Genomic DNA, 13,220 nt, shown 5'->3' with positions numbered 1-13,220 from the left:
AAATGAGATTTTAAACCTGGTAAAATGAAATAATTATAATAAATTTCAGACAGAAATTCAGACAGCAAGAACTGCAACCAAGCATTTTCAATAACTGGAGGAATTCCAGCTTTGGAGCATTCCCACTCTTCTGTGTAGACTTGATTTCATTTCAGCCACACTGGGACGTTTCAAGTATGAACGGCATGTTTAAGGCTTTGACAAGGTGACATTTGCCTCAGGTCACTTTGCAGTGCCATAAAAAAATAAAATAAAATAAGTTCATAAAAGGGAGGAGGCCCCGGGGCAGACCCAGGACACGCTGGAGAGATTATATCTCTCGGCTGGCCTGGGAACGCCTTGGTATTCCCCCGGATAAGCTGGAGGAGGTGGCTGGGGAGAGGGAGGTCTGGGCCTCTTTGCTTAGGCTGCTGCCCCCGCGACCCGGCCCCGGACAAAGCGGATGAAGATGGATGGATGGATGGAAGTTCATAAAAGAGAGGGCATGTTCACACTAACCCAAAAGATAACGGAGGTACTTTAAACCACATCATGAACTGGGACACATACATGTGTTACAAGCATGCATGGATGTGTAGGCTCATAGAGAAACGTGGCCACAGTTATAAAATGCAAAACTATCTTTTTTAGATTGCAGAGGCAAATCAGGAGTTGAATGGGAGAGACGTTTTCTCTACATGCAGAAATCTGTTATGAAGTTACCACATGCTAGGACACTGGACTGTGAGCGCTGAATTATCTTCAGCATATTTACATTTGTTTTGCAAATTTCTACTGACGTCATGCTCTGAAGCTACACTAAATGGACGCAAATTACAGGGACTCCTACACGTTACACTTACCGGAGCTGGTAATCCTTGAAAACCCATGGCATGAAGCTTTCACAAAAGCTCTCTTTTGTGTTGATGTTAATGCCAAAAGAGGTTTTTAATTACAGGTATTCAGTCAGCTAATGTTGTACACGCCTCAGCACTTGGTGATCCTGCTCTGTAACTTTATGTGGTGTGACACTTTGGGGCTGAGCTGCTGTGGTTCTTACGGCTGATCGTGGAATACCTACGAGAGAAGAAATTTCACAAGCTGACTTGTTGAAATGCCATTCTTTACGGGGCCACGCATGAATTCATTGAGTTCTTTAGAAAAACCTGTTCTTTCACAAATGTTTGGAAAGGCAGACGGCATGATTGGCTGTCGGCATCCTCCTCAGATATACAGTAACATATCAGTGTTTAGCCCTTTCATTAACAAGCTGTATGAGCAAATTTAAGGCAAAGTGGCGATTTTGGATGAGCCTGAACCTCCAATGCCTGTCCAAAACATCAACGCTGAAACAAAGACACAGTATGAACAGGAAGCACCCCAAGAGCACAGACCTCTGCAGCTCAGTCGCTGGGCAATACTTACTTTTAAAGGAATACACTGTACATGTTAATTTTACTTTTTTATACTGAAGTTTGTAGTACAGTATAAATCAGATAATGGTAGCATGACAGATGTTTATTTTGATTACACAAGGACTATGTAGGAGTAGGTCATCGATAATACTGGTACTGATTTGTAAATAAGCAGACACGAACAACTTGAGCTTGTTATACAACATTATACTGCAGTATGTTTCTAACTAACTTGACAGCTCATTCTCTTTAAAGATATGAAATGAGGTCAGCTTGAAAGAAAGGCAGATGTGACATGTACAAGTGAACTTAATAGTCAAAAACTATAATGTGGAATTCCTAAACGTTGCCAACACAAACAAAGGCAGCAGAATTTTTAACATAGCTTTAACAATAACAGACATTTTATGAATGCTTGACCTTATTTGACCTTAAAGAAGAGGTCAGAGGTCCAAAGTAACATGATATTTAGAATACCATATGTCATTCCCTATATGCCTATATGTTGTTAGTTCAAACAATGGCAGTAAGAAGCATAGTTTTAAGTAGCTCTATATGGGTTATTATTATTTTGACCTTTAATATACTTTCTACATGTTGAAACTATGCAGCACACTTGTAAGAATCATAGTTTCTAAGTTATAAGACTTTTTTTGGTCAGTTTTAGACTAATAAATCATTAAGTTGACCTTAAAGGCCTTGGTGGATGTAATATTTCTTGCTTTGTAAGAGGTGGTCAGACCTGGCAACTATAATATGGAAACATCAACATCTGTCCGTCCGGAGGAGCTTTTACCCTCAAACCACAATCAGTTTTTTGACTGGATATTATCAAGGTTTCAACCATATTTGTGGGTTACATTTTGGGGCTTTTATTGTAGCCAGCAGCCATCAAGTATCAGTGATTACTGCAGATTAGACATTTACTGCACATGTGAGGTGGATATGGAACTTGATAAAATGATTTGAGGGGTCAGTAAACACTTTATTGGTGAGTTACTGCGCATGTGCTTTAACTTTGCTCAACTCGCTCATTTCATACTAAACTTTGCGGGAAATTACATCAATGAGACCAAAGTATTTAATGGACTAGTACCTGACTCAGGCTGTGGCCTTCAGCAGTCGCTGTTATTAAATTATGCAGCAACCCAGCAGACAGCTGTTAAGGATATAAAGGCTCCTCATGGGCTCCGTGTGCATGTGCGTGTCTGGGGGAGCAGACACCCTGTAGCAGTGACACTGATGCATTGCCAGGCCTTGAGCGTGACCAGAAGAGCCTCGTGCCTGTGTGTGCGTGTCTGTGTCGCGGGTTTTGGAGGTGCACGAGCACAAAAACAGACAACAATGCAGAAAAGTTAAGGAGAAGAGTGGAATGTATTTAGATTGGCAGTTAACATATGGCAGTAAATCTTATCTGCAACCGATAACGCCTCCGGTGTGTGTGAACAGATGTGTGTGTCGACATGTGCGCGGGTTATCAGCTATCCAGAGTTTTACTGCCTGCGTTAAAGCGCTTCCTTTTAGAAAAAAACAGTTTTGATCCACTGCCACACATGGTTAAGCATTCACCACCTGACTCTGCTTCGTTTCAAACAGCAGCCCGAGGAGAGAAGACAGAGGGAGGGGGCGCTTCAGAAAGTCCATGTTGTGAAAAAAAAAAAAGTGTGGAACTGCCCTCACCTCCCCACTCTCTCTTACCTGCCCTCAAGAGCTCCCATGGATGTTTTTTTTTAATTTTTTTTCTTTTATATCAACCTGTGCAGATATTCGTTTTCTTACCTCTTACCCACTGTGTGTGCTTTTTTTTACACTAATTCTCTGGCTTAACCCTTCAGTTTCCCTCAGCATATCCACACTCCTGCAGCAATGGGAAATCCTTCAAAATCCATAATTCACGCTTCACTGCTCCTCTGCCTCTCATCTCCCACTATTTCTCCCTCTGCAGGCCTCTGTGTGTGTGTGTGTGTGTGTGTGTGTGTGTGTGTGTGTGTGTGTGTGTGTGTGTGTGTGTGTGTGTGTGTGTGTGTGTGTGTGCGTGTGTGCGTGTGTGTGTCTGAGATAGCGAGAGAGACAGACCTGAATACAAATACAAACCCCTCGTGGAAAAATACAAACAAACATATGGTCTTGCCTTCACGCGCACTCACACACATTTCCAGACACACATCTTATTCACATGCGCCCACCACACACTGCACTCTTATGCAAATAGTTGCTTTTTAATGATTCTGTATGCAATGAAGAAAATATATTTTTAATGACCTTGTATGCAAATTGGAGAAAGCGTTCCCCTGGCACGCGCTACACGTGACAAATGCCAGTACAGTGAAGAGAAATGCATGTGAAGAAAAGTCTAGGCTCTCCAAAGCCACCGGTCATTTAAAGAATAAAGTTAGTACACTTAAAAACATTACCAGAATGTGAATCATTTTCTTACATAATAATAAATATAAATATTTACTCATAATATATTAGCACTGGACTTTTTCATAGCAGACAAGCAAAAAATTGTGTTATCAATAACATTTACAGTGGCCGTGTGTTATTCAGTTGTCCAAATGTAATGTAGGAGGGCATCCGTGTTGTTTATTTATTACTTAAATAAAAGATCATTTATTAAACATTTGTAATTTGTGACATTTATTAAAAAGTGACAGAGAGAAGGACCAACTTCATAGCCTTGAAGGCCCCAGGAGCTGCATCAGCTGACCGCCCTCCCATGTCTGGCAGCTGTGATGGTGGAGTAGGCCAGGACCACTCCGAGAGTGTCAGAAACAGCTAAATGAGATTTAATGATATAATATTTGTATTACTCTGTCATGGCCTTTGTGTTGATCATTGCTTGTTGTTGTAATCTTTACTCCTTGCTTCATTCTGAGCCTGCTGTGTTCCCCTGTTTATATCTTAATGTTATTTCAGCGAGTTCATTCTCGGTCCCGCTTTCAATTCACTTCCAGCTGTTGAATATTTAATCCCTTTTGTGGGTCTCAGCGTTTCAGCTTTGCTCCTTTTCCCACTTTCATTACTGTCTTGATTGAGCTTACCTGTGCTTTACTCCGCGTCTCCGTGGTTTGTCTGCATAAATTGCCCGTGTGTGCTTCTCTCCCTTGTGTTTCTCTTGTTGTAGAAAACAAGTTCAGCATACCCAGGATATATTTTCGTCATCTGGGATCATTTACTGTGACACTGTCAACCAGATTAAACAGTCACATAAAGGTGATTATCATAAAGGTGTTCACATGACCGAGACAGTGTTTGTAGCTTCTGACCAATCACAAACAAGGACAGGTGTGCTTGCAACAGAGCGGCATATTTTACAAATGACATTTTCAAATGTGTTTTTTGTGATTGTTGTGCATGTAAATTTTTTGCACTTTCAAAAATATCACAGTATAATTCCCTCACTATGCACATGTGGCACTTTTACTTTAACGTGCTGTTTATTTAATGTATTATTTTTATTTCTTATCCATCTGAAACACAACAATTTCCCTTGTGGCATCAACAAAGTATCGACCTATGATATGAAGGGTACACCAGTGTGTAACATGAGTCCTTTGAGCAATTAATAAAACTGCAGCTAAAAGCTAAAATAAGATAGAGTAGTTAAGTTAATAAAGTTGTAATTATCAAGTCCCCTTCTTTAAGACAAAATGCAGATCTCACTTTAATCACAACTATGTAATCTATTAAATTTATGGTTAAATGGGGGTGTTATGTAAGTATTATGACCGTTCCGCGATAGCCAAGTATAACAAGGATTCAAACCAAGCTGCGTCTCCTTTGAGGTAAGGCAAGGCTTACGTATCCGGTTTAAAGATGATATTGAGTTTATGGTGTTGGCACAGTGCAACCGACACCATATAATGTCATCAATGTTTAAATTGGTTGGTTGTTAAACTTTCTCTTCAGTTTTGCAGCCCACTGAGTCCTGGGGTCAGCAATGGTGAGGCCTAGCAGACAGCTTGCATTTATATCCAATAGGTCCAGATGGATGAGTTACACTAAAAAAATATAAAAAATCACCTGAAGAAGAGTACTAGCCATACTCTTGATTTCCTTGGTGTGAGCGTGACCCTGGTTTACATGATTCAGTCCCTACACTGCTAAGCAATAAGAGAAAATAGGAGAGGTAAATCTGCAGCTCTTTACACTCTTTGGGTGTGTCCCTAGATCCCATCTTCCTAACCTGTGTGTCAGCATCCATGTAGGTGAGCGACACAAGTAAAGGAACTTGATTGAGGATTTTACCCTCATGCTGTCGACATGAACGCCTGCAGACACCGTGCACAGCAGTGAGTCTTGTTACACTTCCTTGAAGTATGCATGAAGTCCACCTGAAAGGTGCATGGATGCACAACTGGTGGCATTGTAACAAGACTTCAGAGTCACAAAAAACTGGCAGACACACTCACTTCTTGTGATGAGGTTTTGCACCTGCTTGTACTCTAATGAGCTTGGAATGAGAAGTGAAAGGTCTTCAAGAAACTTTAAGAAGTCCAGTTGCTTTTCTTTCCACGGTCCTTAGATTACCAAGAACCTGCACAGACATATCACCTGATCGTACGTCAAGACCTGCTTCTTAAAATGTTTCCTGCAAATGTATTTATTTTTGTCCTGCATAATAGCAATAGCATATATGGGAACAGCTTATTGTATTGCATATTTGGACCATATACCTTTTCCCTTAAACAACTATGAACACACACACACACACACACACACACACACACACACACACACACACACACACACACACACACTGGAATCTGTCCCATAAATCAGCAGGATCTCTGTGAAGGCCGGAAACCCAAGGACAGCTCAGACACGTGGAGCACACACAGCCAAGACCTCCTGGTTCCACGCCACCCTCTCTCCCTCACTCTGAATGTGCCAGAGTATGTCTGTCCATATTTATGACTGCCTACGAGTGTTAACTCCCTTGTGTGTGCTCTCTCATAGGCATGCGCATGCTTATCTGTGAGAGTGTGATATTGTGTGAGCGTGTCCAGTAAAAATTTGCTGCTGTCTCTCTTTCACTCGCTGGGATCTGCAGACTTGCACACGGCCTCCAAGTTATGAATCTGCAGACAGCACTCTTTCTCTGGCTCCATCTTACTCGTGCAGCCACTTAGCTGTTGCAAAGGCAGTGTGATCACGTTGTCACGTGTTCATGTGTGTAATTTGTTCTATTGCTGGGTTGTAAAGCCTTCTTTAACTGGACAAAAATAAAAAATGAACAACGACAGAGCAGAGAGAAGCAAACGTACCAGGAATTAAATAGAAATTAAATTTCAGTGCCCCCTTATGTACTTTGAAAGACTGTAATTTGGATCATGACGAACCTTTAGGTCAAACAGTGATATACCAGTTGATGAATGCATTTCTATTGAAAGCCAAATGATTACAGTGCGAAATAACACTGAAATAACCTTCAGCAACAGTTTTAAAGGTTAATGGGACAAAAAGCGGAATAGATAAGCATGTAAAGGCTTAACTTCCTTTCATTCTCATTATTTGGTGAGGAAGGTAGGAAGGTCAACTTCAAATAAAATATGGTCTTCATGATGTGGCCCACATCATCCCACACAAACATACTCTGCTGGGAAGCTACCTTCAGACCTCTATAGAGGAGGCTGGACTACTAGGTTTGATCTTTTCTAAAACCCCTAAAACCCCGAAGAAGGGATCACATTAGAACCCACCTCACACTACTGTGGAGTGGGTTCAAGTCCACCCCAGAAATTTCCCACATAAATGCCTTAAAATTCCAAAATAAATCTTAAAAACGTCTGCTCCAAGACCCCCAGGAGGGGCTGGCTTGTTAGGGATTGACAGATAGACGTTGTTGGCTTTGTTAAGAGCCTTTAAACATGGTGACCATTCTTTGTCCATCACCCTGCCCACCCCAGAAGCTTCCACGAGAGTCAATGTTTATTTTCTGTCGTTTTCCCCACTCTCATCTTGTGCTTAACAAGCTTTTGATCCCTGACTGAGCCTGACCCCCGTTTAAAGGCCACCTGTTCTGTGCTTATGGAGAATGCGCTGAAGGCAAACACTGCGTTGTTTAACATGATTAACGCGCAACAATGCACGGGGGCGGAGGATGGCGAGCACGTCAAAAGGAAGCTGTTGGTTTTTAATGATGTTTTTCAAGCTCTTACTGACTCCACATAGCAGCAGACGGCAGAGAACACTGACGTGAGACAGCAGCAGGAGAGAGGGTCCTGTTTTCTTTTGTCTGTGTGTGCGGATGGGTCTGTGGGTTATTTATGGGGTCTTCTACACAGCGAGGGGACAGAGAGGAGTGTCTGAGAGGTGAGCAGAGAGTGGGATGGAGAGGACGCCTCATTCAGCAGTCACTGCCAAAGCAGAAGAGTTTTTCTCTCTTTTCAAAATTCCTTCTTACAACCCCCGCCTCCTCCTTTTTTCTCCCTTTCCCATTTCCTCGCACACTCTTCCATGCTCGACAGTTTCCACAGATCTGAGGGTTAATTCCCATTTTTCCTCCCTCAGCCTCAGAATGAAATCTAATTTCTCCCAGGTCCACTCCTGCTAATTTAGCGTTAATGCTTCAATCCGATCTCCGCCTTCTCTCCCTCTCTTATCTCTCTGCAGAATGAAATTCAAGTGTAATTTTAAAATCTCCCACTGAATCAAATCTAATTTTTCTCACCATCTCTCACACTAATGTCTGTTTAAAAAGATCTAATGCTTTATTTTACCGCTAGTGATCTCTCTCTTTCACACTCTCTCACTAATCCAAGAAAATGCTGAGAGCGTTTTTGAAGTATTATGTGACACAAGATGGAGGGAATGTAGTACAGGTGAACGCGTTTGTGTTTAATTTACCTCGTTACTTTAATTTGGCATTTCTGTGACCAAACCCTTAATAAATAAATTAAATAAGCTGTCCACTCTCTGTCCATCCCTCTCTGTCACCCTCGTTTTCCATCTCACGCTCCCTTTTTCGTCTCTCTCACACTTTATCTCTCACCTACCCCCCTTTTTTCTCCTCTCTCCTCCATGGAGTAACCAAGGGTGCGAGGTGTCTGGTTGGAGAAAATGTTCCCACATATCAAAAGGCTCCTGGGTTCTTAGTGGAAGCGGCCAAGAGAAGGAAAAGGTCAAGTTGAATACAGTGGGTGCAGAGAGAGGGATGAGGGCTGCAAAGAACAGTGATTAATACAAGCAGCAGAGAGGCAGTGGCACTGAAAGGGCACTCAGAGTGGGAACCAGTACTGAATTGCTTTGTCCCTTATTTCCTCTTTGAAATTTCCATTGATTGTTCTTCTCTATTATGTATCAATTTCCATTTTTAAATTTGTTGTTTTGATGCTGAAACTGAAATTTAACCAGCTTGTGTTTGTGGAACTTGGTGTAAATTCCCTTTGGCTGTTTTTAATCATAGTAAGTTTTCACAAATTATTAATTATTATTCATAAATGGATGTAAATGCATATGCAGCGCTCTGTTGCTGACAATGCTGTAAATCTTTGAAAATAGTTCAATGAAATGTAGTTTCACTTCTTTAAAACCCCAGGATGGAATAGTGGTTTGGATCATTGCTTGAACTATTTTTGCCAGTTGACTAATGCAAATTTTGGTGACGGACAGTTTTTCTCTGTATCAAATTTACATATTTTCCATTTGTCTGTAGTGCCGTTATCTGTCTAGAGAGTTTTGTATGATATGCCCAGTTTTGGCTGCTTCTCCAGTACTGCATGATTTGGGGGGTTTTTTTGGCAACACAGCGGTAATATTTCTTTCCGCAAGTCATTTCCTTGTTATTAAAAAAAACAACCAAAAAACACTGTGAGCACATTCATAAAGAGACTGTTTTAGTCTACTAAACTATAGTCACCTGACAAATAAAGCGCACCTTTACTCAGTTCCAAGGTTTCATGCATCAGGACATTGCACAAAATAATCTGGTTCTCAGATGAACAACAACATATGACATATGTCCACTGACTGCGCCATTATTTAAGTAATCGTTTAGGGAGTTCTTCCTTTCCACTGTCTCCATGTGCTGTATTATTGTAAGATCTTTGCCTTAGAATCTGAAGCATGTTGAGGTGACTGTTGTTGTAATCTGGCGTCGTATGAATAAAATCTAACTACACTGAATTTTCTGTATGACTTTATCAGCCTCTCACATGATTTTGGCCCAGTATTCTTTATAATGTTGCTTCAGCTCATTAAGGTTTGTGGGTGCAGCTTGCCACAGCATTTCCTTCCTTTGACTGGACCATTGCATCACCCCGTCCCTTTTCTTTTTGAGCTGGTCTGTTGTAGATTTGCTGCTGTGCTTGGGATCATCATCCAGCTGCATGACCTACTTAGCTGTCACACAGATGGCCTCACATTTGACACTGGAATACTTTGGTATTCGGACTTCATGGCTGACTCAATGATAACAAGCTGTGCAGATCCAGTGGCTACAAAACAAGCCCAGATCATCACCCTCCACCACCGTGCTCACAGTTGGTATGAGGTGTTTGTCCTGATGTGCTTTATTTTATTTTTTCCAAACATGGTTCTGCGCATTGTGGCTAAACACTTCCACTTTGGTCTTATCTGTCCAAAGGACACTGATCCAGAAGCCCTGTTGTTTGCTCAGATGCAACTTTGCAAAGCTAAGCCACGCTGCTGTGTTATCAGAGAGAAGAGCTCCTTTCAAACAAGCCATACTTATTCAGTCTTTTTCTAATTGTGCTATTGTGAACTATAACTTTTAACAGACTAATGGGCAACATGTCCAGAGTGTCCTCAAAGTCTTTTACAGGTGGAATAAGCTCGAACCCCTATGACCCTGAAATGGCTCTATAGATGATAATAATAATAATAATAATAAGCTTAAATTACAAATGCACAAAGGTAGGAAAGGCTTGAACGAGAAAACTCTACAAAAACATACAGAAAGCACAACTAAACAGATATTTACGATATAGTATTGATAGTATTGATGTTTGTGACACTCGTGATTTCTGCAAAGCAGATTTTTCCAGATTTATTTTTCACTTTTTATTATTATGAGTCTAATTCCAAAAATTCAGGATGTGATATTAATACAGTGTTGTGTTACCATGCAGTGTACAGTGGGACATTTATACAGTAAAACACATACATTGTGAATGTTTCATCACTGTAACAGTATGCATATCTAATTGCACTTTATATTCTGACTACACTTCCTTCTGTACATATTACTTGTTTTCTTTTCTTTCTTTTCATTTATTTGTTTATTTATTATTTTTGTTTTTTCATCTAACTTTAGTGAAAGGAACTCGCTAAAAGAAGAATTTCATTGCTCAGCATAACCACTATGTGTAGTTGTGTATATGACAACAAACTTCCTGAACCTGTTGATCTGGAAAGGGCAGACATCTCTGCAGTGCGTAACTCTAAAACTGGGAGACTCACAGAAAAAAAAGTCAAACAAATAGCACTAAAGGCCAGAGGAAAATGTGCATATGGGACGTTGGAATGAACTGTCATTTTAATAATGGTGGAAGAATGGAAGTGCATATGGGAATATGCAGGGACTGCAGTATAATAATCTAGCGCTACAGATGTAATGAAGAAGGGACTATGTTTACATGGAGCATAAAAGTCAGATTCTTATCAGTTTAAAAGCCTAAACACAATAAAAATCTTCCATATGAGCTTATCAGTCAAAATAAAGAATCTCTTCACAAACACCGTGTACTCTTTTTCACGTGTCCTCTGTCTTGATGTAAATTTGCGAAGGGAAGCTTACGTCTGTCCAAAAATGCTTCCACACTGAACCAGTTCTCTGTAGGAACTAGGGTTTTTTTTTTTCAGTCCATGTGACAAAGTGGCTAGGACTGAATTCATTTGCCATTTGTCACTTGCATATATTGTTATTTTGTGTTCTGTTATCCTATAGTCTATCATAATGCTTTAATGTAAACACAGCACATGTAACCTTGGCTCTACATACTATCCCGGGTCTGTTTGTGGTAGCATTGGTTATATTCATTTCATCTGTGCAAATGTACTTAAAGCTAAATGTCACTTCATCATTAATTGATTTGAATCTTTCATTCGTTTATGTAGTTTGGTTATACTTACCATTGTCTGTTCCTTTGAGCAGGTCCTATTTGTAAAACAGGTATGTGGGAAGGACCGCCCCAGTACTTCCTGATTTTATAGGATATGATGTCACTGATCATGTCAATTGGGTGTAACCAAATGAAGGGGTGTTTCTTTTGTGTATAATTGTTTATTTCATTTAAAATAACCTCATGAGTCAGATTAGGTGAAGAGATTGACTTTTCAAACTGTTTAGTTGGGTGAATGAGTTTGTTAAGTGGAAAAATTATTTTATTCCTGTTTCTTTGTCTAGACTGTGTTATTTAGTCTACCCTGTTTTCCCAATGGTAGAGGTTAATGAGATCCAGGTGTGAGTGGAATTCTATATAAAGCAGGTGAGATTTTGACTCACAGGTTCTTATGTTTTTGTGAAACAATTGTTGAAAGACGACGCCAGAAAATAACGAACACTTAAAAGAAACTTGAACAGTCTGCAGATGCTGTCTTATCACCTTCCATGCTGCTTATGTTATGCTACTTCACAGTCCAAACTCCTAAAAATTGAGGAGCAATAAGAGATTAAGCAGAACAGATGACAGATATCCATCTTTATTAAGCTGATCAAGAACATGCCAAAGAGATAAGATAACCGTTAAGGAAGACAAATGCATGGCACAATACAGCAATGTCCTGCTGTTCACTGCATGGTAACATAACACTGTATTAAAATCACATCCCATGTACACATATGACCACAAATCGATGTGTGCATGTAACCGCAGCCAGTCTGGCTCAGGATTTGGCTTTAATTGTTTTTTTGGTAACAATGGTGATGAATGGAACACAAGAATAAGCTCATAATTAGCCGCAAAGCTGGATACATTTTTTCTAGTTTTGGTTTCACAGTCTAATAATGGTAGAATATTACCATATATATATATATATATATATATATATATATATATATATATATATATATATATATATATATATATATATTTGAAAACCAGAAACAAAAATCTGTAGAACAACATCACCTTAAAACAGTTTCAAACCAGCAGCCATTTGCCTTCTTTCATTCCGTGTGTCATTACTCTTCTTGTTCTTAACCCATCTGTCTTTTTTTCCTCTCACACCATGGAGCACCCTCCAAAAAAATTAAAATTCAATCACTATAAGCAAATTTGCTCCCCCACAGGACATCACTGAGTGGCACACAGCAACAGTGCAAGGTACTCCAATCAATGGCCTTGTTCCCTGAGCACAGGCCCGCAGCTTTAATTTGCATGACATTGGACAAGTAAGCAGATAGTCTCTCTCTCTTTCTCGCTCTCTCTCCGTCTCTCTCTTACACACCCACGAATACAATTGCATATTATCCTCACACATCTATTCCACTCTATAACAGAGGAAAATATATTCAAAGGCTGAGTGCAGGCACACGGTGAGAGAAAAAAAGCAATAAAAACAGGGGCAGGTTGACACATAGATGTGAAGTTTCCACAGAACATTAATCCAACTTACTCCAGCCGTGATGTGCTCCTGCTCCCGTCTGCTGCTCCTGGTGGGTGGATAATGGATGGAAACTTGGACTGGTGTGTTTGTGTGTTTTATTCATGAGTGTGCACGCTCCAAATTATCAGTTTGTGTATGAGTGCTGTTTAATTTGCTGTTTGCTGCTGCAGACCAGCGGTTGCCCAATCATAACCGAGTTTCCCAACCTAGGCATAGCAGGTGTGTCGTGGAGTTTAACAAACACAAGGAGAG

The 13,220-nt window shown here is 40.3% G+C and overlaps 1 long non-coding RNA gene across 1 annotated transcript; it reads right to left on the bottom strand.

The window, feature by feature from the left end:
• Nucleotides 1–3,467: 3,467 nt before the first annotated feature.
• On the bottom strand, nucleotides 3,468–11,868 carry LOC113023627 (uncharacterized). Its single transcript, XR_003272598.2, has 3 exons — nucleotides 11,493–11,868; nucleotides 4,439–4,580; nucleotides 3,468–4,172 (listed from the first exon to the last, which is right to left on the bottom strand). It is a non-coding gene; the product is annotated as an uncharacterized LOC113023627 (long non-coding RNA).
• Nucleotides 11,869–13,220: the final 1,352 nt, after the last annotated feature.

This window comes from Astatotilapia calliptera, chromosome 6 (genome assembly GCF_964374335.1).
Source record: "Astatotilapia calliptera chromosome 6, fAstCal68.1, whole genome shotgun sequence".
Lineage (NCBI taxonomy): Eukaryota > Metazoa > Chordata > Actinopteri > Cichliformes > Cichlidae > Astatotilapia > Astatotilapia calliptera.
This window is presented reverse-complemented; position numbering and strand designations above follow the sequence as displayed.